The sequence below is a fragment of the Mytilus edulis genome, chromosome 5 (genome assembly GCF_963676685.1).
Source record: "Mytilus edulis chromosome 5, xbMytEdul2.2, whole genome shotgun sequence".
Classification (NCBI taxonomy): Eukaryota; Metazoa; Mollusca; class Bivalvia; order Mytilida; family Mytilidae; genus Mytilus; species Mytilus edulis.
Window position 1 is genome coordinate 35,571,861 of NC_092348.1, and position 27,238 is coordinate 35,599,098.

Consider the following 27,238-nt stretch of genomic DNA (forward strand, 5'->3'; position numbering starts at 1 on the left):
GACTTGAAGATCTATTCTTTTTAATTTCCGTGCAAGTTGTTGAAAGACGTATATAAGTAAACGATCAGTTTGTTCTTTTCTGACTTTGCTCTTTTGACAGGTTGTAGTACACACAAAAAAAATAATGTTTTGTATGTTTCTAACATTTAACGAAAGTTTTTTTCTCCATAGAAGTAACCCATCGGTTTATACATATAAATAACTGCAAATAATCACGACGAAATGTAATTCGAACAGCATTCGAATTGTATGTTTCACTGAAACATATATATCGTACTGTCTTCTGCTCTACAAAAAGCATAATTGTTTAATATCATTGCATCAGGTTTTTTTTTAATTCCTATTTGTATTCCATCTCTGAAGGAGAATTTGATTTGATTTTCTGAATAAAGCTATCCAGGTGCGATCTTGTTTGACATGATCTTCTGAATACATTTCTGCATTTATGTTCATTATCTGGTTGTTTCAAAACTTTATGGCTCTGACCCATACAAATAAGAGTTTGCATGATCCAATATAATGCTGTCCAATACTTCATTTTCTTTTTTTTCAAATTTTTACATTTGCCATCTCACCTTAAATTGAAGAAGAACGTCTAAAAATGAAATTTGACGAGGAAATTGATTTAGGTTATGTGTTTAGCTCATTCAGGTACAACTTGACTGAAAACTTGAGTGAAATTGCCAGCATTACCATATCTAAAAAGATTTCACAGACACCCTTTGATATGAAATAAAAAATATGGGGTATATATCAAGGATTCATGACATCAAACCATAATGTACATGAGAAAAACACACAAAAGCAAAAACACAGCCTTTTATCGCTGTTCATCTCAAGGTCAAAGTGAAGCATTCAACACAGAGAAAGAAAAAAAAACTCTCACCTTACTGCAATTTTGAGACTGCCCCTAACACCGGTTTGAGCGTAATTGCAAATTGATTCGGATAGACTTTGTAAAATGTATCACTCTAATATAGAACTGGATCCAAAATATTGGAAAAAACATACTGGAAGTAACTTTATTTAAATCAAAATTATTTCCTGCACATAGGTGTAAATATAAAACTATGTGAAATATATATTTTAGTTATTAAGGTAAAAAATGGAAGGTGATGAACTGTTGATCTATGTCGAACACATACAATGCATGAACTGGTAATATTGAAATATACAAAAATGTATAAATTGAATCTAAAATTGACGGGACAGATTGCCGGCTGTTTTCCAGATATGAAGTGACTGCTATATATATGGAAGTGTTTAACGACCTTGACTGGCTTTTCAGCCCTCGCACGGTCGGCTCGGTGCCCGAAGACGATTGGTGAGCATTTAAATATTTTGTGCCGTGGGTCAGGAACGGGTAGCAAAGGACGCCGAATGGAGGCCGCCATCTTGGTTTTGGTGAGTTGTTTTTGGTTTGTTGACTATTTTGGATTTTACTTCTTCACAACGGCTGCTTTCAGGGCCAGTTTGGTCAGCTTGGCAGCCCGCTAGCCTCGATGATGGAGTACTGGTAGATGAATCGTGGACGTAGTTCTAAAGATGACAGGAAGCGTTATCAGGACCCAAGCCGTGAGGCAGGAAAATGAAGGTCGTATCACCCAACAGCCTAGGATACAGCCCTCGGACGTTAATCGGCATGACACTCCCCATAATAGACAATGGTTTTGGAGGCATGTTAACGCGGGTACGCCAACTACTACGTCTCTCTGTACGGCATGGATTGGTTTCTGTCATCTTAGCAGTATGTCGTTGACCATCTAGCAATAAACCCTCATCGAAGATAGCGGGTAAAGGAGAGCTGACCCAGCACGTCCGTTCAGCTGTAAGGACTGAGACGTGACTCCAACTATGGATTGTAATGATGAATGAAGTGACTGCTTTCTATGTAGCCTAAGTTTTATCGGACCACAGATGAATTATCATTTTGTGATTGGTTAAACGCCGTCACGTGGTGACCCCCTATGAGACCGTATGGGGTTAGTAAGTTTCATATGGGGTTCATGACGCGTTAATGGCGACGTCATCTATTAATGTTGTTGTGTTTGATTGTTTATTTTTCAACAAAACGCCGCAGAAAAAGTCTAGCGTCCGATAAATTCGTTATACGGTTAACAACTGACCCCCTACGGATCCATAGAGGGTGAATAGAATTCATAGGGGACTCGGCCTCCGGCCTCACCCCCTATGGATTTTACTAACCCTCTATGGATCCGTATGGGGTCAGTAGCGAACCATATAACTTATAATGGTAACCAGTAATGTCAGATATTATTATGATCCTTTCCCCAAAAATGTTTGAAAGGGAAAAATTTTACATGGATATGAACGCCGAGTGCCATGAATTATAGCTGCTGTGCATCGTATAAAAATTGTAGCACACACACTGGCTTCAAATTAAGAGAAGGCAGTGTCTGCGCGTACCCGCATGTGGGTACGAATAGTCAAATTGCCGTTCTAGGCTGCACGTACCCACATCCGGTTTTCTATTAAAATGCCATCGGATCGGGAATGAAACGTGAAATATATATGGAAATTATCGATAATATTGGGATTTCGTGGTAGAAAGAGTGAAGAGTATGAAAAATAGTATTTTCAAATTGTATTAATTAAATAATGATACATAATAAACATTGCAAAATTAAATGCACAATGATGTAAAATGAAACTGTACAGTCCCTGTAAAAGAAAAACATGATCATAGAAATTAATACTATTATAAAATTTAAATGAAAATTTAAAGAATAACATTTTAATAATTTAAAAATATACCCATATGATATTTTAAAATAATCTTTTAATAAAATGTTAAACAGAAACTGAAATTTTAAAATATATAAAACTACTAACATTAAAGCTTGAGTTTATAAAACAAGAACAAAACGAGGCAGTCGTAAGTCATTCAATTTATATGCTGCGTCAATAAGTAAGACTTCAGGATATTTATCAAAGAAATTTTGCAATGGTTTATCCTGGAAAAATATTCCATTCAAAACACCAGATTCATCTTTTACTACTTCTACTGTTGCACCTAATAATAAATATTTCAGGTATTCATATTCAGGTTAAAATGAACAAAATTATAAAAAGATAATCAAATAAACTATAAAAGAACCTATAAAAAAGAAGATGTGGTATGATTACCAATGAAACAACTCTCCACAAGAGATCAAAATGACATAGAAAATTAACAACTACAGGTCACTGGACGGCCTTCAACAATGAGCATGCCATTGTCAGCTGTAAAGGGCCACGAAAAGGCAATGTAATTTTTGAAATAAGAATTCTATGAAAATGTTTGATGTTTAAAAAAATTATAGTTAATATTAAAAAAAAAACTAAAAACTAACCAGGCACGTTTCTCATCTCAGTCAGTAATGTTGCTAATGTGCCTACATTTGATTGATGCGTCGTAGGCTTGTGTATAGTGTGCAGGTCTTTTAGCATCACTACTTTCCCAGTTGACGATAGATCATATTGGAGGAGTTTTTTATTTGCCTTCATTTTAAGCATGTTTTTGACACCTTCTAGTGTATGGTCATTTAGTTTCCTTTGTCTAGGCAGATGCTCAAATAGACATTTATTGATCTCATGATTGTGAGAACAGTGTGATTCCCTCACAATCAGGTTTTGCCCATCTTTAGTTACACCAAGTTTAATGTGGAAAGGACATTTGGAAAGTACTGAACTTAGACATATCCTTAATATCAAGAGCGATTTACAATACAAAAACTAGAAATAATCGACATAAAAAAAAACTGAAAAGAAACGCGGCAAATTCGATTAAAAACTACAATTTAAAACAAATACCTTGTATTCGGCCTTTTTCCTGTCGAATTTGTTTGGAATTTTTTCCCACCATGAATGCAGGAAAAATTTATTCTGTTATACTTTAAATCTTCTTTAATTTTTGTGCTCCCGGTTCTTCTTTTCTCTGCGGTTGCTATAGACTGTGAATTTCTTTTATACAATTGTATGAAATTTAACGCCTGATAGTTCTGTACAAATCTTTCTAATTCATTATAAGTCTGAAATGTCTTCCCCGCAGTTATAATATCACTCTCTTCCATTTTAAGAATATTTACTAACTGAGAAAAAATTGTTCACTTGCCTATATATATATGTGTATATTTATAAAAATTCTGAGTAGTTTTAATCAATTTATTCACTAATTGCAACAAATTCCGTATATATTTCACGTTTCATTCCCGATCCGACGGCATTTTATTATAAAACCGGATGTGGGTACGTGCAGCCTAGAAAGGCAATTTGACTATTCGTACCCACATGCGGGTACGCGCAGACATTGCTCTTCAAATTTCCTCTAAGGAAATTTCTGAAGATCAAATTTCCCTTAAGGAAATGTTTTCCCTTATTTTTACTTGTTGAACATTTCTTCACTACACCATGTATACAAACAGTATGAATATAATAATAACAAGACTGTATAATTGATGCAAATGATATTTAAAACTTTAATAAATGTTTGACTCAACATTTTAATGACATTGAAAATAATACAGTCTGACTGTTTAGATCTAGGTATTGTTTATACTTTTTTTTATAAATTTAACTTTGATTTATAATTTTTTTTGGAGCAAATGCTTCTATTTTCTTTGTAATTGTTTCAATGCGATACATTAATAAGCAACCAATTTGAATGTCATACCATTTGTGGTGTTCTAAAGAATTTGTTTATATATTTGCAGATTAAATAATAAAATAAACACTTTTCGTGTTATTTTAAATTAGAATTTCTTCTGTTTCAGCTTGTGTACAGTTATTCAATCCACTACGTAAGAATTCAGTGAATACATTATTCCATTCACTAAACAATTCCCTTCAATTCTAAGAGAAATCATTTTTGCAAATTGTTCTTCAATGATCTTCTTCTGTATATTTGATATGAGGGAGCGATGTAAATGAGTGGATAAAACTGGTGTTCCTTTTTTCAACAACAAAATAGTATTTGTTCAGCATTCTCCTTTCTTTTGATTAAGAAATGTTGTTGCTTTTATGCAATAGTGTTTTTGTGTATCTATGATAGAACTCCATTTTGTTTATGGTCATTATCATGTGATAATGTTGAAATTTCCTATTTCTTTTTTGCAGGAAAGCACACATTCCATTTCAAATTAATCCAATTATGCACTATGTAAATAAATTTCAACTATAAGTTTCCTCTTCAGTAATGACCTATTGATCATGAAAACCAAGATGTCTGATCACCTATAAATACACAAAATAAACAAATAAAATGTTATAAATGGAGAGAGAAACAGCAATAAATGTTTTTCATGTGTATCTTTCCTTATTAAAATACATTAAGTAAACTTGAACTCGAGAAAAATAAATAACTGCGATGTAGACTAGAAAGTATAAAATGCCAAATAAAGTATTCACGAAAAATTAGTTGATTTACAGAAGTCAAGTCCCTGTTTGCAGGAAATTTACATCATTGGTTGTCTGGTGGAGAGTTGTCTTATTGGCAATCATACCACATCTTATTTTTATATAACCTTGCCATATTCCTATTGTGCCTGTCCAAAGTTCAGAGCCTGTAGCTTTTGTCAGTTTAGTCTGACACTAAAATTTAGTGGTTGTTGTTGTTGTTGTTTCATACTTGTCATATTTATTTTTTGTAATTTATTTTGTTATAAACTAGGCAATTACCATGATTAGTTTTACAGTTTGGATTGTTTCAATGTTTCATCTTTAGGTCTTTTATAGCTGCCTACTTTGACTATAGTATAGGGTATGGATTTTCTCATTATTGAAGGTCGTAACAGGCCTACAATTGCTTTCTCAAAGCCATGATAGTTTTCATATTTAATATACCACATCTTTTAATTTTTATAGTAATCATGATACTAGTAATCATCTTTCAAGTTCAATAACTTTTTTAAAATTAAAAGGTGCCTTACCATTTAGGTTTAGTTGGCTTCTGCAAATTTTACATTGCCTATCATTTCTGCTGTATATAATTTCTCTGTATCTTCTATAGTTCTTGTCCTATGCATAAAAGAGTAAAAGTTGAATGACATCTTGCATCAATATTTTTTTCTGTTTAATATACATTATGTATATTAATGTGTGTTTAATAAAAATCTAAACCATGAGTGCTTGATAAGCTTCTTGCCCTTATAGCTGGTCTTTAAGCTTTAAATGAATTTTAATGATCGACTAAAAAACTATGAGCACTGTGCAAATAAGACCCCTGCCCTCCAAAAAAAAAAAAAACATGCACAAACAGTGGTATTTATTGACATAAAACATGTATATAATTTGGCTCCATTTATAGATATATATCTCAAGTGACTATAAGTTTAAGGCTGTGATTTTTTAAACAAATCAATAAATTTCTAAAACCTTTCAAAGTTTTTGAAAATGGACAATTTTAAAATAACTTTGCAACAACTAAAGTTCCTTAACTCTGCATCTTATAAAAAATATACATGATAAATAGGGAATGATACTCCAGCTTGCATATTATTCAAAGTTTTAAAGGAACATAACTGAAGAACGGTAAAAGTTTTACTACCAAAATTTGAAATTGATCCGATTAAAATTGTGATAAAAAGTATTTTTTTAAAGTTTAATAAAATTTGGTTGAGGGAAACTTAAGTTGGAAGACCGAAACATTTTTTTCCATTTTTAAAGAACATAACTATAGAATTTAGTAAAAGAGACACTACCAAAATTCAAACTTAATCTGTATTTTGTGATGATAAGCATTGTGTATTGATTTCATAACATTTGGTTGAGACAAACTAAATTTTAGAGAACAGGAAACCAAAAATTCAGCATATTTTCCCCATTTCTAAAGGGGCTTAACTCTGATACTCTAGTACAGTAACACTGACATCACCAAAATTAAAACTTGATATGAGAATTGTGATAACAAACTTTTGTAAAAGTTTAATTGAATTTGGTTGAGGCAAACTAAAGTACTGTAAGAGAACAAAAAACAATTTTGGGACAGACGGACAAACGATCTGACAAGTGTTAAACATTATGCCCCCTCCACTTTGGGTCATAACAACTAGAGGCTCTAAAGAGCCTGTGTCGCTCACCTTGGTACATTTGTATATGTGAATATATGGATTCGTGACAAAATTGTGTTTTGGTGATGGTGATATGTTTGTAGATCTAACTTTACCGAACATTCTTGCTGCGTACATATATCCCCATCTATAATGATTGGCCCAGTAGTTTCAGTTAAAAGTGTTAGTAAAAATTTACAAATTTTATGAAAATTGTTAAAAATTGACTATCGATTCGTCTGAAATTTTCAGGGCAGATAGATCTTGACCTGATAAACAATTTAACCCATGTCAGTTTTGCTCTTAATGCTTTTGTTTTTGAGTTATAAGCCAAAAACTGCATTTTATCCCATGTTCTATTTTTAGCCATGGCAGCCATATTGGTAGGTTGACCAGGTCAACGGACACAATTTTTAAACTAGATACCCCAATGATGATTGTTGCCAAGTTTGGTTTAATATGGCGCAGTAGTTTCAGAGGAGAAGATTTTTGTAAAAGATAACTAAGATTTACGAAAAATGGTTAAAAATTGACTATAAAGGGCAATAACTCCTAAAGGGGTCATTTGACCATTTCGGTAATGTTGACTTATTTGTAAATCTTATTTTGCTGAACATTATTGCTGTTTACAGTTTATCTCTATCTATAATATTTTTCAAGATAATAACCAAAAACAGCAAAATTTCCTTAAAATTACCAATTTAGGGGTAGCAACCCAACAACAGGTTGTTCGATTCATCTGAAATTTTCAGGGCAGATAGATCTTGACCTGATAAACAATTTTACCCCTGTCAGAATTGCTCTAAATGCTTTGGTTTTTGAGTTATAAGCCAAAAACTGCATTTTACCCCTATGTTCTATTTTTAGCCATGGCGGCCATCTTGGTAGGTTGACCGGGTCACCGGACACAATTTTTAAACTAGATACCTCAATGATGATTGTGGCCAAGTTTGGTTTAATATGGCGCAGTAGTTTCAGAGGAGAAGATTTTTGTAAAAGATAACTAAGATTTACGAAAAATGGTTAAAAATTGACTATAAAGGGCAATAACTCCTAAAGGGGTCATTTGACCATTTCGGTAATGTTGACTTATTTGTAAATCTTATTTTGCTGAACATTATTGCTGTTTACAGTTTATCTCTATCTATAATATTTTTCAAGATAATAACCAAAAACAGCAAAATTTCCTTAAAATTACCAATTTAGGGGTAGCAAGTTAGCAACCCAACAACAGGTTGTTCGATTCATCTGAAATTTTCAGGGCAGATAGATCTTGACCTGATAAACAATTTTACCCCATGTCAGAATTGCTCTAAATGCTTTGGTTTTTGAGTTATAAGCCAAAAACTGCATTTTACCCCTATGTTCTATTTTTAGCCATGGCGGCCATCTTGGTTGGTTGACCGGGTCACCGGACACAATTTTTAAACTAGATACCCCAATGATGATTGTGGCCAAGTTTGGTTTAATTTGGCCTAGTAGTTTCAGAGGAGAAGATTTTTGTAAAAGTTAACGCAGGACGACGACGGACGACGACGACGACGGACGACGACAGACGCCGGACGCAAAGTGATGAGAAAAGCTCACTTGGCCCTTCGGGCCAGGTGAGCTAATAAAAAGGGAGTTTGTCAAGATATAAAAACAATTCACCAAAGTTTCATAAAAATTTGTGAAAGCATTCTTGAGACTATCCTAATCCCAAGTCATGATAGTACAATGACATAAATCAGATTTTTTTTTAAATTAAAAGGAAAATTATCATGTTTATGTTATACAAAAATAATTCACCAAGTTTCATGAAAATTGCTCAAAGCATTATTAATAGTATACGTACTGGAAAAATCCCCGCTTTTATGAATAAAATCCCTAACTTTAAATTAAAAATTTAAAATCCCTAAAAATTAAAAAGGAGCTTAATTATCATGATTATATCAATAGATAATTCACCAAAGTATTATGAAAATTTTATGATTAATGTATTCTAATTCCAAGACTATCTAAGACATGGTTTGTTTGAATTAAAAAAGTTGGAATAAAGTACCTGCTAGAATTCAGGAGAATTAGACCAAATCAGGCTATCTTCTAGATTATCAGACAATTGACTGTACATAGAAAAGGAATTTTCTCTTTTCTTTTTTCTTATTTAGCTATTTGTTATCTCTGTCCTTAATATATACTGAACTAAGCCATTTTTTCACATATTTTTTTTGTTTTTTCTCTCTTGTGACTTGTTATTTAACATAACAAAAAAAACCAAAAGCAATGAAAGAGAAACTGACAATGCCAAGGCAAAACATAAGATGCAGAAAAGAAAAACAAAACAAAACACTAAGCAACACCAACATCACCAAAAAACTAGTGTTGAATTCATGTGCTCAGTCAGTCAGTGAGAGTTCGCAGATCCTGACCTACTATATCTAGCCTTACCGGACGCAATTACGACTGGACACAATTACGAACGATTTTTAATGTTTGCCCCCTTATATTATATTAATGCATGATAATTAATAAATGTTTCTATTAATTAAAAACCCACTACATTACTTGTGTTTTCACAAAAAAAAAGTTCATGCTCACTTGGTTAATGTTGCAGACGACGAAAAATTAAGTTTCGTAAATGTCAAAATAATGACTCCCTCTCTTGGAAATTACATGAATAAAGCACACAAGCTAGTGCAAATTGCCTTCTTTTGTCATTATATAGATAGAAAAATATCTCCTGAATCTGTTCATATGTGTGATACACTTTATCTTGCCGAAAAAAATCCAAAAATGAACGTTTTCTCAGACTCGGGTGACCCTGAGCATTGTCAGAAGAAAATAGTATTTTTATTGAAAAGTCCCGAGAACTCCGAAAGTAAAGGTTAAATATAAATTAAAATCATAGGTTCACTAACTAAAAAGAGAATTCAGTGCTTCTTAGACGAAAGAACTTGCATAAAAACAAAAAATCCGAATTATTTCCTTTTCAAAGAAATTTTTTTGTCACTAATTTCGTCTCCAACTACTGCTGAAGAATTTGAAGTAAAATACCATATTACACTTCTTGTTTTCTTAGGAAAAGTGTTTTAGATAAGATTAATGTATGTTTCATAAATTTAGATCGTTGTCATTGATTTTTTCTGCCAGATATATAAATATAGTGCCGTTCGTAATTGCGTCCATATTGGGCTTGCTAGACCCATAAAACCAGGTCATGAAAATCTTACCAAAGTATCCCAACGTAAATAGAAAATTATGTGTGTTATGATTCAAAATAAAAAGCATTCATACATCTTTAATTCTATGGTACAAACAATTCAAGAAAAGTATTCTACAAAGAAAAAAAATAATTAAAGTTCAAAAATCGTTCGTAATTGTGTCCAGTGAGGCTATGCTTAAAAACCTAAAAATCATATAGTTCTAAACATATTTTGTAAATTTATACTTGATTAAAATGTTGTCATAAATAACATAGACACCTCTGAGTTTTGAGAACCACATGTGTTAATTGTGCGAGTATAATCATTGATAATCATGCACAAGATTGACTTTTAAAAGCCTATATATTGAAATTTTCTGAAAATATTGCATGCATTTATTAATATGACCAATTTCAAGAAATGCACAAAGATGTGAGATGATTTATATAATTGTAATTTCAGGAATTTACAGTAAAGGCTTTTATCCTCACTGCATTTTGCACTTTTCCTAATTCAGGAGCCAGAAGTTATGGCCTTTGTGACCTTTGTATGATTTTTATTTTAGTTTCTTTTTTTTATATTGAAGAGTTTAGTATGACGTCCATTATCACTCAACTAGTATACATTTTTGTTTAATGGCAAGCTAAAGCATGCCTCACAGGCACGGATCCAAAGGGGGGGGGGGGGGGGGGCTGAAGGTTGGACATGTTGGAACCCCCTTCTTTATTGGACGATCAATGCATTTGAATGGGGACATGTAGATGGACACACCCCCCCCCCCCCAAAAAAAAAATTGTCCTGGGTTAGGAACCCCTCCTTTATATGACTAGATCCACCCCAGTGACCCAGTCTCAGGTTGCGGGATTTTCTCGTTGCAATGAAGACCCATCGGTGACCTATGGCTGTTATCTGCTCTTTGGTCATGTTGTTATCTCTTTGATACATTCCCCATTTCCATTTCCATTTTCTTTTCGGTTCTATTATAAATATTAGAAACGAGTTTGTGTGCATACCAATATTTAAATTTTCTAGGCCTTCTTTTTGAATAGTTTGTGCATTTCTTGGTAAAATACTGTCAGACCTCGAGTGCTGTTGTTTTACAAAAACGGTCAAGTAATGTAGGGGAAAGAAACTAACTAAAAAGACCAAAACAAGCCACAACTAATGGGGGTCTCATTTGGGGTTCTGTTCACGGATCCCGCTTAGTTACTACTTATTTTTTTAGATTCTCGCATGATGCCATCCCGCGTACACTATGTAAGTGAACAATTCTGCTATTTTTGTAATTTCCCATGTTCCGCTAAACTTTTTTAAGCTCTGGATTTCGGGATTGACCCTTTCGGGATACGATAATTCTTTTTTCGAATTTCGGGACCTCTGGATTTCGTGTTTTTTAAGCCCGGGATTTCGGGATTTTGTGTTTTTAAGCTCGGGATTTCGGGATCAGTACCCCTCCTACCCTCCCTCATAATTTGACTTTCATGTGTCACGTTTACAAAAAATACGCCTCGACAATCCCGAGTCCCGCTCAGACCCCCCTTATAGGTACATAATGAATAGTTTACTATGTAGTCAGTAGTCGGGTCAAATACACATGTATACACTTTTAGACGACCTTAGATTCATTTCACAGCGAAAATACTCATTTATATTGAACATTTTAGATCACTTTACATTTAGATTTTATAACTTTTAAAATAAAGACCATATAGATTTAAGATCATTTAATCGAAAGATTATAATTTGTCAATGCGCAACTGTAACCAGGTACTGAATTTTTTTTTGCATGCGTTAAGTTAAAAGTGCCGGGAATAGAAAAGCAAGTTAAACTTCTCATCTGGACTTTTTAATAAGTCTGTATACCGGACCTCTTCTCTATTTTGGGATTGAAAAAAAATCTAAAGTTAAAAATGCGGTTTTGAGCCTATTTCTTCTTTTTAATTTGGTAACACGTTAAGCCATTAGTGACACTAATATGGTATATTACCAATAATGAGGCCCCTCATGGGGGGGTCCTAGTAATCACATAATCACCATTTTTTTGCCAATATAATCACATAATCATTAAATATTTGCTTATCTTTAGTAATCAAATAATCATAAACTAAAAATACAGTCCTAGGTAATCAAATAATCATGAAATATTTGGCTTAATAATCAAATAATCATTAAAAAAACGGCCAAGTAATCACATAATCAAAAACCCCATGAGGGCCCTCAATAATAAGGCCATATATTTCGGTGTGTAGAAATACCGCAAAAGACTTCTTAGTGCACTAAGAAGAAAGTTTTTGCATTAAGGACACTAAAACGATGTTTTAAGATCACAGCGAACATGAATATAAGAGGATATGATTAAATACCTCAAATCTATAAAGTTAGGTATCAATAGATTTTGTAATTTTGAAGTTAAATGACTTTTTAATCAACGCCTGCCACTCGCCACGTGACCAACGGTTTATTGCAGATTCCCGAATCATCATGTTCAATCAACCTAATCCAATAAACAATTGTCTTTTGATCGTTACTTATTGATTAATCAATGGTTGTTAACCTAACGGTTTAGCGTGGTATAAATTCAAGTTTATGAAAGAAAAATAAAAAATAAATTTTGTGTTTTAAAACTTTGCCTTTGTTATATATATTTAGTTTTTAAGGAAATTGCTATGCAAGCTTTTTTTTTATTTAAAGAACCCTATTTTGAGATAAAAATTGAGAAACAAATGCTTTTGATATTTCATTTCCTTACTAACAACACAAGAGTTTACATACTATCATTATTCCTTGAAAGACATTTGAGAGTATGTGGTGTCCATGGGGTTCTTCAAAATCCGATTACAGAAGTAACATATAGAAAAACTCCAAGAGGTAAAATTATATTACGTTTTAAAAAGAGAATTATAGAATAAATCATAACTGTCTTCTATGAACGATAACTTTAAACTGGTGTCAATGCTTTTTTTTTTTTTTAACAATTCATCTTTATTTCAACAATTGAAGATGAATACCATTTTATTTTATAATGTAATAAGCACTATGGGCAGGCGCGGATCCAGAGCTTGAAGTGGGGGTTTGGGGGAGGGGTTATGTGAGAAATGTTTAAAACACTAGAGAAGTTTTCATGTTATACCAAACCATATGTTTTTCAATAAATGGCACACTTTTTGTTCATCCGGCATATGGTTACTCTAAATAAAATTTTAAGTATTAATTTTATAAGGTTAATTATTTGATTACAGATCGTATCTACCCGTTTTGCAATTGTTGTATCACTCTAAGGGAGGCTAATAAAGATATATATAAAATATAGAGATAGCAGCCTTGGATTGTCTTAATTAAATCCTTTGGTCCTCTAATTATCAAGTTACCCTCTGGCCAATGTTATTATGACTTGTGTATATTTAAAGAAGTGTAGCGACAACGTGTCACCCTATTCAGTGCTAGATATTCAAATTATAGTAAAGATAACATTAAAACAAGAAATGGTTAATACAAAAAATATTTTAAGATTTTCAACCGGGGGTGGGGGGGGGGGGGGGGCTCGCTTTAACCCCCTAAATCCGCTAATGATGTGGGAAAACTAAATTAATATGACTCTTAAGCCCGTTCTGCCATTATTAAGAAACGCTAAAGAACGGAAATGTATGATTTTAAGATTTGGAAATAAATGAAATTGGTGTCACAAATGGTATGTCTGCTTGTATTTAAAATATTTTATAAATAGATATAATGCTCATATACATAATTATTAACGGTTGTTTTACTTCGCTTATTTATAGCATTTAACAAATAACTTCGTATTCTTATTTTCGGCATCAAATAAAAATAATGGAATAAATATATAGGAAGTTCCAATCAATAGACAACGTACAGAACAGAGCAATTCGATATAACTTAGGCGTTCACAGATTTGCACCAATTCTAGCACTGTATGGGGATACTGGATGGATACCAAGTCAGTTTCGGCATTGGGTGAACTTTATTCGATACTGGAATAGGCTTTTATCGTTTGAAGACGACCGATTAACGAAAGTGGTGTTCAATATGGATTATGATCGTTGCACAAACAATTGGTGTAGTGACACTAAAGATATTTTCACTAAACTTAATATGTTACATTATTACGAAAGTAGAACAATGGTGGATTAAAAATCTTTTGAACAAATTGTACGAACTTATTACAGTGATATATGGAGAGAGTCCTTGATAAATAAACCAAAGCTACGATCTTACTTAAACTTTAAAACAAACTTCGAACTAGAGCACTATATATGTAAAACTAAATCTTACGAAACACGAGCGATCTGTGCTAGCCCAGTTTAGATGCGGATTATTACCGATCAGAATTGAGACTGGTAGATATATTGGGGAACCAGTAGAAAACAGACTATGCCGATTTTGTAATTCTCAAAATGTTGAAAGTGAGCTACATTTTCTTATAAACTGCACATTTTATAATGATATCAGACAAACTGTTTTAGCGAGATATTAATGGTGCCTGACTTTACGCAACTTGATGAGCAGGGAAAATTTACATTTCTAATGGTGAACCATCCAAGGAAAATAGCTAAATACTTAGCAGCGTCACTTTTCCGTAGAAAACAAACAGTTTACTCTAGTTAACATTCTTAAACTTTTTCACAAACATTAGTTGAATAATATATGAACTTTTACAATCGTTAATTCTTAATCTAAAATTATCTGTATTTAAATTTAAATTGGCAATTGACACGTGATATTAGAACATTTATATTGAACTAACAGTAAAAGGTGACTTATTGGTCCATTGGGCCGGGTGTATTATATATGTAATTATATTTTGTACAAATTTATGCTGATTTACACATGTCACTATAATAAACAATTTACTTACTTACTTACTTACTTTATATTTTAAAAGACAAGGAAAGTGAATTAAAAAATATATACAACAAAAATAAGCGAAAGGAGATGTGGTACGGCTGTTAATGAAACACCTATCCACAAAAGTTAAAAATGAAGAAGATGTCAGAAATAAATTGGTCATAATTTATTTACAGTCTAAAACATCGAAGGGACTAAACATCAACCTATACATATTTATACTTGTAATGCATTTGTATATAAACATCGAATCAGAAATATGTTCCTTTCCTAAACATGTTTAAAAACATTGCTGTGATAGTTATCAAAAGTACCAGGATTATAATTTAGTACGCCAGACGCGCGTTTCGTCTACACAAGACTCATCAGTAACGCTCAAATCGAAATATTGATAAATGGCATAGTTCTTAACATTAGAAAAATGAATGAAGTATTGCAACTGGACGTTAAGCAACCAAATATCAATCCTCACTTTTCCGTGAAGTGTTCACAATTATTTGTCTTTTTAAAATTAAAAGGATGAAAAATCCCAAACTGAAAAGAGTTGAAAATACGTTATTAATTTAGAAGTAAAAAATATAGCAGACAGAATAAATACGGCAAAAACAAACAAATGAAAAAAAAATAGAGAACAATTTGAAATACCATATATACATGTTTAATCAGTATACTAGTAGATTATTCACGGGCCAAGGTTGAGCGAACATGAATTGCTATTGATTATACTAAAGGTGACAATCAACTTTTTGAGGCACGTGTCGAGAAAACATTAGAAAAAATATAATTTAAAATTATGAAAGGAGTAGGTCCTTAGTGCACATTTTTGTTCTTAGTGCACTAAGGAGGTCCTTTGCGGTGTTTCTACGGACACCCTATATTTGAAGCTGTTCAAAATTCTGTACATTATAGGTACGTGTATCAGATCGGACAATAATTTTCATATATATAAAAAGAATTACTGTATAAGTTATCTAGTATGAAATATGTCCACTGGACCGACCGTGTAAGTGCTATATATATTATATCATGTATATAGCCAGTCAAAAAGATGTGGTATGATTGCCAATGAGACAACTATCCACAAAAGACCAAAATGACACAAATGACACAAACATTAACAACTATAGGTCACACAAGGTCGTTAAAAACTTCCATTTGTTGTTGTCCACTGAAAATAAGCTCATAAAAACACGAATCCCCGTTTACTCAATTCCACCTTTATTTGTTAATATTTCTTTATCTTTTTCTTTTGATTTTATCATATCTTTTTTGTGAAATATTTTGTGTGGTCGAACATGAAATTGCCTCCGATGCTACAAAGAAAATTTGTTTAATGTCATCTGTTGCAATATATGCTAAGTACTACACGTGGACAGGATGTTCCCCAGAAAATAAGTTATACACACCCCGATATAACCCCGAGGGTACACGCTACTGTCATATGGAAAATTACTGGGTCACCTGTAAGATGGTAATCAGCCATGCAACTAATTAGGTTACTGACCATGTCACTTCAATTTAAAAAGTTTATCGTTAGATATCAAAATGATAAATTCATTCTAATTAAAAATTTAAGAACTAAAGGATTTATCATTAAAATGAAGTGAAATAATTCAACCAAATCGTATATAGATTATATACATATTTTTTTTTATCTATGCCGGAAAGAATTGAAAAACTGTATTTATAATTTTTGATTTGTTTTATAGAAATCTGTGTAGGTCTCATGAAATGGAACTCACGCAACGCATGCCTAATTAAGATTTATAAATTTATTGAAAAATATAACAAAAATTTAGTTTTGATATTATAAAGTTACCTTTCCGCGCTGTAATTTATTTGATATGACATGAATCAAGCAATTTTTGTTGAGGGATTTATGGGTTTGTCCATACAACGTATAAAAAAAGAAGTGTATGTTATTAGTATTTCACATGCCATGTTTTCGCCTTGAAGCTCATTATTCAGAGTGTTTCAGACAAGATGATGAAAATAACGTGCAAGATACTTTTTTTCGATCATCGTGAAGAGACAATTTTAATTCACATTCCTCGATGCACTCTACCCCTGTTGAATTGTATATTTATAATTCCTCGTGTTTTTAATTAGCCCCCCCCCCTTTCGTGGTTACCGTTATGCTAACAAATACCCGGGGCTTGATTTACATGTAAAATCATGGGCGGATCCAGCCATGATAAAGGGGGTTCCAACTACATGTCTCCATTAAATAAGGGGTGTCGTTGCCGCTTGTTTTCTATGGTTACCCCACCCTTTTCATATAATTTAGATTTCAAAAGTGTATACCTTATTCATATATTGTGTAGGTTAAAATGTTATCTTTTCCCATATTGTTTGCGTTTTGATTGGTGTGTAATGCAACAGTGCAATACCTAAGTGTCAAAAGAGAGTTTTTCCCGACCTATTCACATATTTTTAAGGTTCCTATATACAAGGTGATAGGACGTTCGGTTCCGTTGGAATAGGTTACCTTTTCACGCTATGCCTTAAAACTTTTCCTGATGCACAGGTAACCTATTCCAACGGAACGTCCTATCACCTTGTATATAGGAACTTGAGAGGATTCCCGAGATTATCATTTATGCAATGATTGCTCACAAAATGCTAGGGGAGTCCAACCCCGGATTCCATCCCCTTCGACCCGCCACAGAATACAGATATAATTGATAATTGTTATTTAAAAGTCATATATACTATAGCCACTATAGTACTAGAACCGAACACCTGTTTTCGGATATATATATATATATATACATACACCACATCTTCCTATGTCTATATAGCTGATTTACCGTAAATAACTGCGAGAAAATGAATAATACACGAGTTGATAATTGTCTCTTCTCTGCTAATTTTAATGTGCATGCAATATTCACTCTGATTTACTTGTGAGACCACCGACACTAATAATAATTACCTACAAAATAATAGGTGCTCCTTTACTGGGAAGAACATTTCGGATCCGATCAATTTATTGGTTCCATTCCCCCATTCTACACTTCTCCTTAGAAAAAATGCCTTGCAATGCGTCATAATTATCTGGACTACTAACTTTAAAAATACTTCCATATAACTTCGAAAACAGACTATAATCTACTTCACTGGATGAGATTGGGCTCACGGATTTTTTAATGGATTGGTAATTTTTATTTATAGCACAAGTTTACAAAGCAAGATTAATCACATTTTTCACCCGGCCTACAAATCAAATGGTTGCCTCCTTACTGACTTACACCTACACAAGCTAAAAAAACATATTCATGGGGGGGGGGGGGGGGGGGGGGGGGTGTTCAGATGGGGGATGCTTGCCTCAGTCATGTTTCTGTGATTCCCTATATAATCAACAAAATTTTTCACACAAAAAGGGGGGCAGGGATTTCTCCTTAATAAGAAATCTCTATTTTCAGCATAAGCTCATAAAAATTTGCCTTTTGAAGAACTGAAATAAATATGAGACGGCTAATGATTTTTCAGATGATTACATTAAAATACATCCATGTGACATTCACAATTATATATAGATCCAAATTTAAAAAGCTATTTTTTTCAATATTTAAATAATGTAGGATCAAATCTTGATACATGTACGTAGTTGAAATTGTTAGCTTTAAACATGTTAAACATTAAAAAATGAACACCCAAAGTTTAAACCACGTTTAAACATAATAATGACCATGTAGTCTTTATTAATGTATGCTATTGCTATGAAACTAGGTCATTGTAGGTAAACTGTCATCTATTCCCTTCTTTGTTCCCAGTCACCCCAAGTTTGATTTAAATTAGTCAAGTATATCTACTCTATTAGGTCTCTAGTTTGGATAGTTAATAACTTGCAAATTACAAATGAATTAAAATCATACTCCTCCCAAATTTATTTCTTTAAATATTATGGATGAAATACATGTAGCAAGTAAGGGATGAAATTAAATTAAATGAAATGTGGCATTTTTTTTTGATAAAGTAGTATGTCGTCTGATGTTGTCAAACTTAATTATAGACCCTTAAGGGGCGGATCCAGTCATTTTAAAAAGGGGTGGGGGTGGGATTCTAACCCAGGACAAAAGGGGAAAAGGGGGGGGGGTCCAATTACATGTCCCTATTCAAATGCATTGATTATCCAAAAAAAGGGGGGTTCCAATCCCTTGAACCCCCCTCTGGATCTGTGCCTGCCCTTTAAAAATAAAATTATCCTTATTTTGAGTTAAAGCTTATAGATTTTTCTATAATGCTTCTCAGGGGCGGATCCAGCCATTTTAAAAGGGGGGTCCCAACCAAGAGCAAAGAGGGGTTCCAACTATATCTCCCATTCAAATGCATTGCTCGGTAAAAGAAAAGGATTCCAACCCTCAAATCTATGGTCAGGTTGTTGTCTCTTTGACACATTCCCTTTTTCCATTCTCAATTTTATCATGTAGTCGTCGTTGTCCCAGGACATTTAGTTTTCGCTTAATAACTTTAGTACAAGTAATAGAAATCTATGAAATTCAAACACAAGGTTTGTGACCAGAGTTTTGTTCAGAGTTTAGGAATTACATGAATTAGGGGCCAATAGGGGCCAATATTAAACTTTGTTTGATTTTATAGAAAATTGAATTATTGGAGTTCTTTGATTTGCCAAATCTAACTGTGTATTTAGATTCCTAGTTTTTTGGTCCTGTTTAAATTGGTCTACCTTAAGGTCCAAAGGGTCCAAAATTAAACTTATTTTGATTTTAACAATATTTAAATCCTTGGTGTTCAGATTAATATGCTGAATCTGAATATTTACTTAGATTTTTTTATTATGGGCCCAAATTCAAGTTGATCCAAATCGGGGTCCAAAATTTTACTTTGTTTGATTTCAACAAAAATTGATTATATGGGGCTCTTTGATATGCTGAATCTAACCATTCATTAAGATTTTTGATATTTTGACCCATTATCAAATTGGTCCACATTGAGTTCTAAAAGGTCCAAAATTTAACTTTATTTGATTTCACCAAAAAATGAATTATTGGGGTTCTTTGATCATGTTGATATGCTGCATCTAACCATGTATTGAGATTTTGAATATTGGACCATTTTAGAGGTTAATTGTCAATTTAAAATTTTTAAGTACTTGGACCGCATTCATTCTGTGTCAGAAACCTATGCTGCATCAACTATTGAATCACAATCCAAATTTAAAATTCAGAGTTGTATTGAGCTTGAATGTTGTGTCCATACTTGCCCCAACTGTTCTGGGTTCAACCTGTACGTTTGTATCAAGCTGAGCCATGCATAGCATTTTTATCTGATTTATATATTAATTTGAAATTTTGACAAGTGAGACACATACAGATTATACTGTTAACAATATTTCAGAGTTTAACGTAGTCAAGCGAAACAAATTTTAGAAGAATAGTTGAATCATGTCTTTGTTGTCAAATGAAAAATTAGTACGAACACAAAGAAAAAGTATGGGAATGTTTGTTTTTTAAACTATTGACCAGGGTGAAAGTCTTTGAAAGTCATGACTGGCAAAAAGTTTGTGAAATGAAATAGCACAAATATTCCATTCTTTTTAAATATAACTGAATATAAAGAAAAACACAAACTGATGTTTTATAATAGTTTTTACCCTTTTTATGTTTTATAGGACAAGAAATATAGAAAAATGATGAAAAATATAAACAGTTACAATAGAAATGAGCGCAAAACAAGATAAACAGAATACAACAAGGCCTAAATGGTAAGACCACTTCTATATACTGTAAATTCAGATTTTTCAGGGAAGGGACAACTTATTGTGATTACAAAAAAAATCTGCATAAAGATATATATAGTTACATGATATATATATATATATATATATATATATGTTTCTGTTATCAAAATATGATTTCTTATTTTTGCGATACTCACCCAGTCACATTATTCGCATTACTAAAAAGTTTCGATAATTTCTGAATTACAGTAATAAAAGAAATTGCCTTTGAATGATGACTCATATAAAAATAAGAAAATGTGGTATGGTAAATGAGTGACTTATCCACCAGAGTTCAATGAAGCGGATGCAAGAAATTAAAGGCCAATCATGGGCCTGCCTTCAATAATGAGAAAACACTTCCTTTATAGGTCATCCATTAAAGATCTCAACATATAAAGATTTGAACAATCCAATTTAGTTCAACATGTTCAAAGTCAATAACAATTAATAAAAAAAAATCATGCCTAATATAAAATATTGTTTGTTTCTCCAATCCTGACCGACCCTGCAAAAATGGCCCTACTCATAAAATTTTATTGTCAAAACTAAGCCAAATATTATTTTATTCATTTCTGATTTTCGGGCTTGCCGGATCATCCGATAATATTCAGGCTTTTGGGAAAAATAAAATTATTTACCTACCTACCTACCCACACCTGGCTTGTCAGAATAGGGATTAGGGAAACAAACAATATATTAATTTAGGCCTCATGTCTGTGAGCACTCAACCTGACCATAATATAGGACAGTGGTTCAAATATTAACACAACATATGAACATTCTATAACAACTATTGCAAGTGGCTCAACTTTAAATATCACTGCAAGGCACTAAACAACGAATATTAAATCTTGGACACAAAGCACTGAAATAAGAGAACTCATAAGCATGACAAGTAAGAATATCAAATGAAAGTTTCTCAAAATGTTCATTAAAACATGATAAAATAAGCTTATTTATATTGCTGTTTTTTTCTCCATTTATAACATTTTTTTTTTATTTTGTGTATTTATAGGTCAGATATCTTGGTTTTTATGATCATCAACAGGTCCTGCAGGTCTATACTGAAGAGGAAACTTAATTGTTAATACTTTTCTACATAATGTGCTAATTGGATTATTAATGTGAAATGAACTCAACTGTGTGTTTTTCTGGAAAAAGAAATAGAAAAAATCCTACAAAATTGCTATAAACAAAATGGAGTACTATCAAAGAACACAATTGTGTAAAATGTAACAACCTACATTCATATTAACTGATGGATTATGGAGAAATTAAGAAAAAAATTAGTATCTTTGTCATGTTTGTTGTCGAAATAAACACCTGCTTTATCAATTCATGTACATGGCTCCATCATATCAAATATACAAAGAAGATGTTTGAAGAACATACGTTGCCAAAATTTATTCAACCAATTGAAGGAAGATGTCTTGTGGATTGAATTATTTATGCACTGAACTGTTATGTAGGGGGTCGAATACACAGCAGCTGAAACAGAAGACAAGTTAATTTGACATGAAAAGTGTTTATTTTATTTAATATGCAAATATGAGCACAATATTAATAACATCACAAATGGTATGATATTCATAGCATTTTGCTTATTATTGTATTGTCTTAAACATGCTAAACAGTCAGCCTTTTGTTTTTGTATGTTTAATACTCACCATGAAAATTTGTATTACAGTATTAAAGTTTTAATTATCTTTTGTATCAATAATTCAGTCTAGGAGAAAATATATTAATACTGTTTGTACTGTTATGAAATTTCCATAGAGGAAAAACATTTCCTTAAAGGAAATTTGATGTTCAGAAATTTCCCTAGAGGAAATTTGAAGATCAATGATTTCCTTAGAGGAAATTTGTTGTCTTGAATTTTCCCCCAAGGAAAAGTGTTTGTCAAAAATTTCCTCACAGGAAAAAGTATTTCCTCCAAGGAAAATTTGAAGCTACAAATTTCCTCACAGGAAAAAGTATTTCCTCCAAGGAAAATTTGAAGCTGCAAATTTCCTCAAAGGAAAAAGAATTTCCTCTAAGGAAATAGAATTTCCTCAAAGGAAATAGAATTTCCTCAAAGGAAATAATTATGCAGCAAATTCCCTAAGGGAAATCTTTTTCCCTTGAGGAAAAAACAATTTCCCTTGAGGAAAAATCTTTTTCCTTCAGGGAAATTTGATTTCCCTTGAGGAAAAGTACTTTTCCTCTGAGGAAATTGTTGAAAAAAGGGGCATAACTTTTTCAACAGTGGTGCTAGATCCAAAAAATTTTAGGACAAATATCAGGGAACCAATGCCAACCAAGTTATCAACTTTGTTTTGACTTAACTCCAAAAATTAAGGTGACAACTTTTGCACTCAGCGGAATTGCAAACTTGTCCCGGAGACTGTTTATAACCTTTTTCCAAAAGAAAATGTTACCGAAAGTCTTGAAGTTGTCAATTAATATTCTTCACGGTGGATATGGTTCACTGTGTCTAAACCACACCGGCAAAATTTGTTCGGACTCGATGGTATCTAACATCCGGCACAATGACGGAACATTAATAGTCAGAAGAAAGCTAGGTTTCTCCTTATTTTCTTATTTTTTTTATGATATCGAAGAATATATATACATATACAACTATTTTCTATTGTGATATGTAATATTTTCTACAACCGTTCTATATTAACGGAGAAATAGGTCAAAATGCATGTCAAAATGACGAATTGAGTGAACCTTGCCTCGAAATTGTTTAATTTCTCGTTAAATTGTTCACATTGTACGGAAAGAAAGGTACGGGAAGATAGATATTGACACGGAGATTGCAAATTTAGTTATTATGAGCATCTCAATAATTGTATTTCTGTGTATGGAACGAAAGAAAAGGGTCATGTCAAATTAAAATAAACCGGTTTCGTCAATGTTGTTACTACACAATCACCCGGTTTCGTCTATATATATCACCCGGTTTTTTTTTGTTTTTTTTTAACAAACAATTTATGAAAAGAAACTTTGGCACGGATCTGAACATTGTCTTTCGAGAATTTAAATATATACATATTGTAAAGTAAAAACTTGGCGTGTTAAAATCTATTTTAAACGGGCACTTTTGGACAAAGTTTATAATTATGATAATACACATTTTCCTAATGAAAGGCGTATCCCTTATTTCACTTAACTTCAAACTAATTTTAAATGGAATATAAATACTGAATAGCAAACACTGGTATCTAATTATTTTGTAACATTATTATATTTTCTTTGTTTATAATATTAGTATGTAAAGATGAAAAATAAAAGGATGTGTTTTGATTGTGCCATAATTTTAATTTACTATACTATATTATATACACTTAGTTTACAATATTTACTATCAATTATTAATACATTTATGCATTCAATCATTGACGAAAAGTCCCAAACCGACTATAGTCTATACTGTTCTGCACAAATTAATCATGCATGCAGTCCTGCCAGATTTTCTGGTACTATATATACTGTGTTACTTGCGCACTAAAGAGAGTAATCAGTTTTCACACTTAAGCATCCATAACATAGCAGTGAGATTTGTAACTTTCTCCCCGTTTCTGGTAGGCACATTTATTTTCATAGGCATGTTTTTCACATTATTTTTACAGTTCAAATTCATTTTTTGTACAGTTCAAATTCAATTGAAACTTCAAGATAACTTTCGAAAACAATATCTGGCAGTTTTGTATTTTCAATGTGAATAAAAATTGGTTTGCGAAACATGACCGTCATTTATATCTAGGTCTTATTAAGAAGAAGTGACGGTAACCACTTATCCCATAAACATTGACAATGAGACAACTTTCTTTAAGACACAAAAATTATGTTGAATTAATCAAGTTTAGGTCAGCGTATGCCTTAAACGATGAGAAAAACACACAAACTGCATGAAAGCAAGCTATAACAGGGCCCTAAATTATAAATGTAAAACAATTCAAACTTGGCAAGAAAACTACCTGCCGATTTTATGTTCAAAACGCATATGGTATAAAGCAACCAAAGACAACCATGGAATTACAAACGTGTGATTCCGGAATGGACTGAGTCAAAGTGTTGTCGCTGACACAAACAGTACAACAAAAGTACAAATAATAAAAAATGATGAAAAAACCTTAACTCGTCCGATGACAGAGCCTGTATAGTAAATGCGCGATGTGTGCCAAAACTTGTATGATAGTTAAAATTATCCCTTAAATACAATAAATATACATGTATTCGCAGTTTACTATGAAGTCCACTATCACTGAACTAGTATACATATTTATTAAGGGGCCAGCTAAAGGACGCCACCGGATGCGGGAGTTTCTCGCTTCATTGAAGACCCATTGTGGCCTTCGGCTGTTTTCTGCTCTATGGTCGGGTTGTTGTCGCTTGGAATTTGTATGAACTTTTAATGTTGATAGACATTTTTAAATAATCTGTTGTTTTTTTTATTAAGATAAGCTGTCCTGAAGTTACGGTGCGACATGTTTATGCTGGACAGACGGATAGATAGACGGACAGACGGACGGAAGGAAGGACAGACGGAAGGAAGGACGGACGGACGGACGGACAGACGGGTGTATACAATAATACGTCCTGTCAAAATTGGGACGGGCGTGTAAAACGCATAAATTTGAAAAAAATAACTCGTTATTAAAGGTGAATAAGTTTTATTAGGATATCGGCCAAGTCGATTTATTTGTATATTTGTCTGCCTTATCATTTTTGCTATATAACTTTTATATATATTTGAAAAAAAGGTATAGAAATCGATAAAAAAGAACTTGATATTCGGCATTTATTATAATAAACATAATAAGCCGTTGTCCGGTGAACGAACTTGTTTTCCAACGACCCACAAAACTCCTTTTGAACGCTGAAGTTAAATAATCAATTATAATGTAATGCGATTATAATTTTTTTTTATTTGACCAAACCGGGTTATAAATTTTGAAATCTATGACGAAACCGGGTTGTATACATAGACGAAACCGGCCAGTTCCATTTTGACATGACCCATTTCTTTCGTTCCATACACAGAGATACAATTATGGAGATGCTCATAATAACTAAATTTGCAATCTCCGTGTCAATATCTATCTTCCCGTACCTTTCTTTCCGTACAATCTGAACAATTTAACGAGAAATTAAACAATTTCGAGGCAAGGTTCACTCAATTCGTCATTTTGACATGCATTTTGACTTATTTCTCCGTTAATATAGAACGGTTGTAGAAAATATTGCATATCACAATAGAAAATAGTTGTATATGTATATATATTCTTCGATATCATAAAACAAATAAGAAAATAAGGAGAAACCTAGCTTTCTTCTGTCTATTAATGTTCCGTCATTGTGCCGGATGTTAGATACCATCGAGTCCGAACAAATTTTGCCGGTGTGGTTTAGACACAGTGTAGTCTAAATTTAAAGATTCACATTTATTTTATTTTTTATAGTACACTTTCAGCAAAATGTCAAAGTGGAATATCGAGATTTGCTAAACAAAAATGATGATACATGTTTTTAAAAAGTAATGTTGAATAAATCTAGAAAAACAGATTTTGTATATCAAGAAAATAAGTCTACGATTTTACACCATATACATTGTGGATTTTATAATGACGATTTAATAATACACATGTTTGGAAGATAGACGCGAAGTTATCACTTATCGTCCAGTGGCTAATATTTGATGAATGTTGATGACTATAGGCAAAACGCAATTATACGCTAAAATATTCGTTACATTGCCCCGATATATCATATATACACATTAAGGGGGGGGGGGGGGGGGGGGAAGGGGGCGATGATTCAGAACATTGTAATATTGAAGAGTATACGTAGGGGAGGGGTCGGTTTTTAGTTTTTTAGGGGCATTTTTTTTGTCTGACTACTAGATATATTTAGGATATTTTGTAGTGTTATCTCATCCGACCTGGTGGTATCATATTTTAACATATCGTACGTCCCGACATCCTATAAATATATCGGAAAAGTCCAATTTAATAACTCAGTCGGAAACCAGGTTGAAATAGAACAAAAGAATCGAAGCTCTTTGTTAGAGAAGGCGATAAATGTTTACTGTATTGTTTACTATAGTGACCAAATTTTTAAAAGTTAATAGAAACAAACAAAATTCCAGTTTTCTTCTCAATTACGAGGTGTTTTATTTTAAAAACACCATTTGCATAAGTTTTCAATTTATCTAGTACATAGTTAAGCAGAACAATTAGATATCAAGTCGACGACATGGGTATCTTTCAAGTTGGATGAAGAAAATGCATAACCTCCGATTTTTATGAAAAAAATACCACGGACGGAAAACATATCAATCTATTAGTTCAGTAATTTTCGTGTCTGCCCTTCCATTATGTGACTGAAGATAAAAATCCAAAAATGGGTAACAA

At 32.6% G+C, this 27,238-nt stretch overlaps 2 long non-coding RNA genes across 4 annotated transcripts; one reads left to right on the forward strand and one right to left on the reverse strand.

The window, feature by feature from the left end:
* Positions 1 to 4,451: 4,451 nt before the first annotated feature.
* Positions 4,452 to 11,342, reverse strand: LOC139523532 (uncharacterized). Of its 2 annotated transcripts, none has more exons than XR_011664639.1 (3): positions 11,310 to 11,342; positions 5,928 to 6,015; positions 4,452 to 5,232 (listed from the first exon to the last, which is right to left on the reverse strand). It is a non-coding gene; the product is annotated as an uncharacterized lncRNA (long non-coding RNA). The 2 variants fall into 2 exon arrangements; XR_011664638.1 differs by having other exon boundaries at positions 11,242 to 11,342.
* A 6,798-nt stretch (positions 11,343 to 18,140) lies between these two features.
* LOC139523554 (uncharacterized) lies at positions 18,141 to 22,543 on the forward strand. Of its 2 annotated transcripts, XR_011664642.1 has the most exons (3): positions 18,141 to 18,248; positions 20,727 to 20,819; positions 21,853 to 22,543. It is a non-coding gene; the product is annotated as an uncharacterized lncRNA (long non-coding RNA). The 2 variants fall into 2 exon arrangements; XR_011664641.1 differs by lacking the exon at positions 18,141 to 18,248 and having other exon boundaries at positions 19,199 to 20,819.
* The last annotated feature ends 4,695 nt before the right edge of the window (positions 22,544 to 27,238 follow it).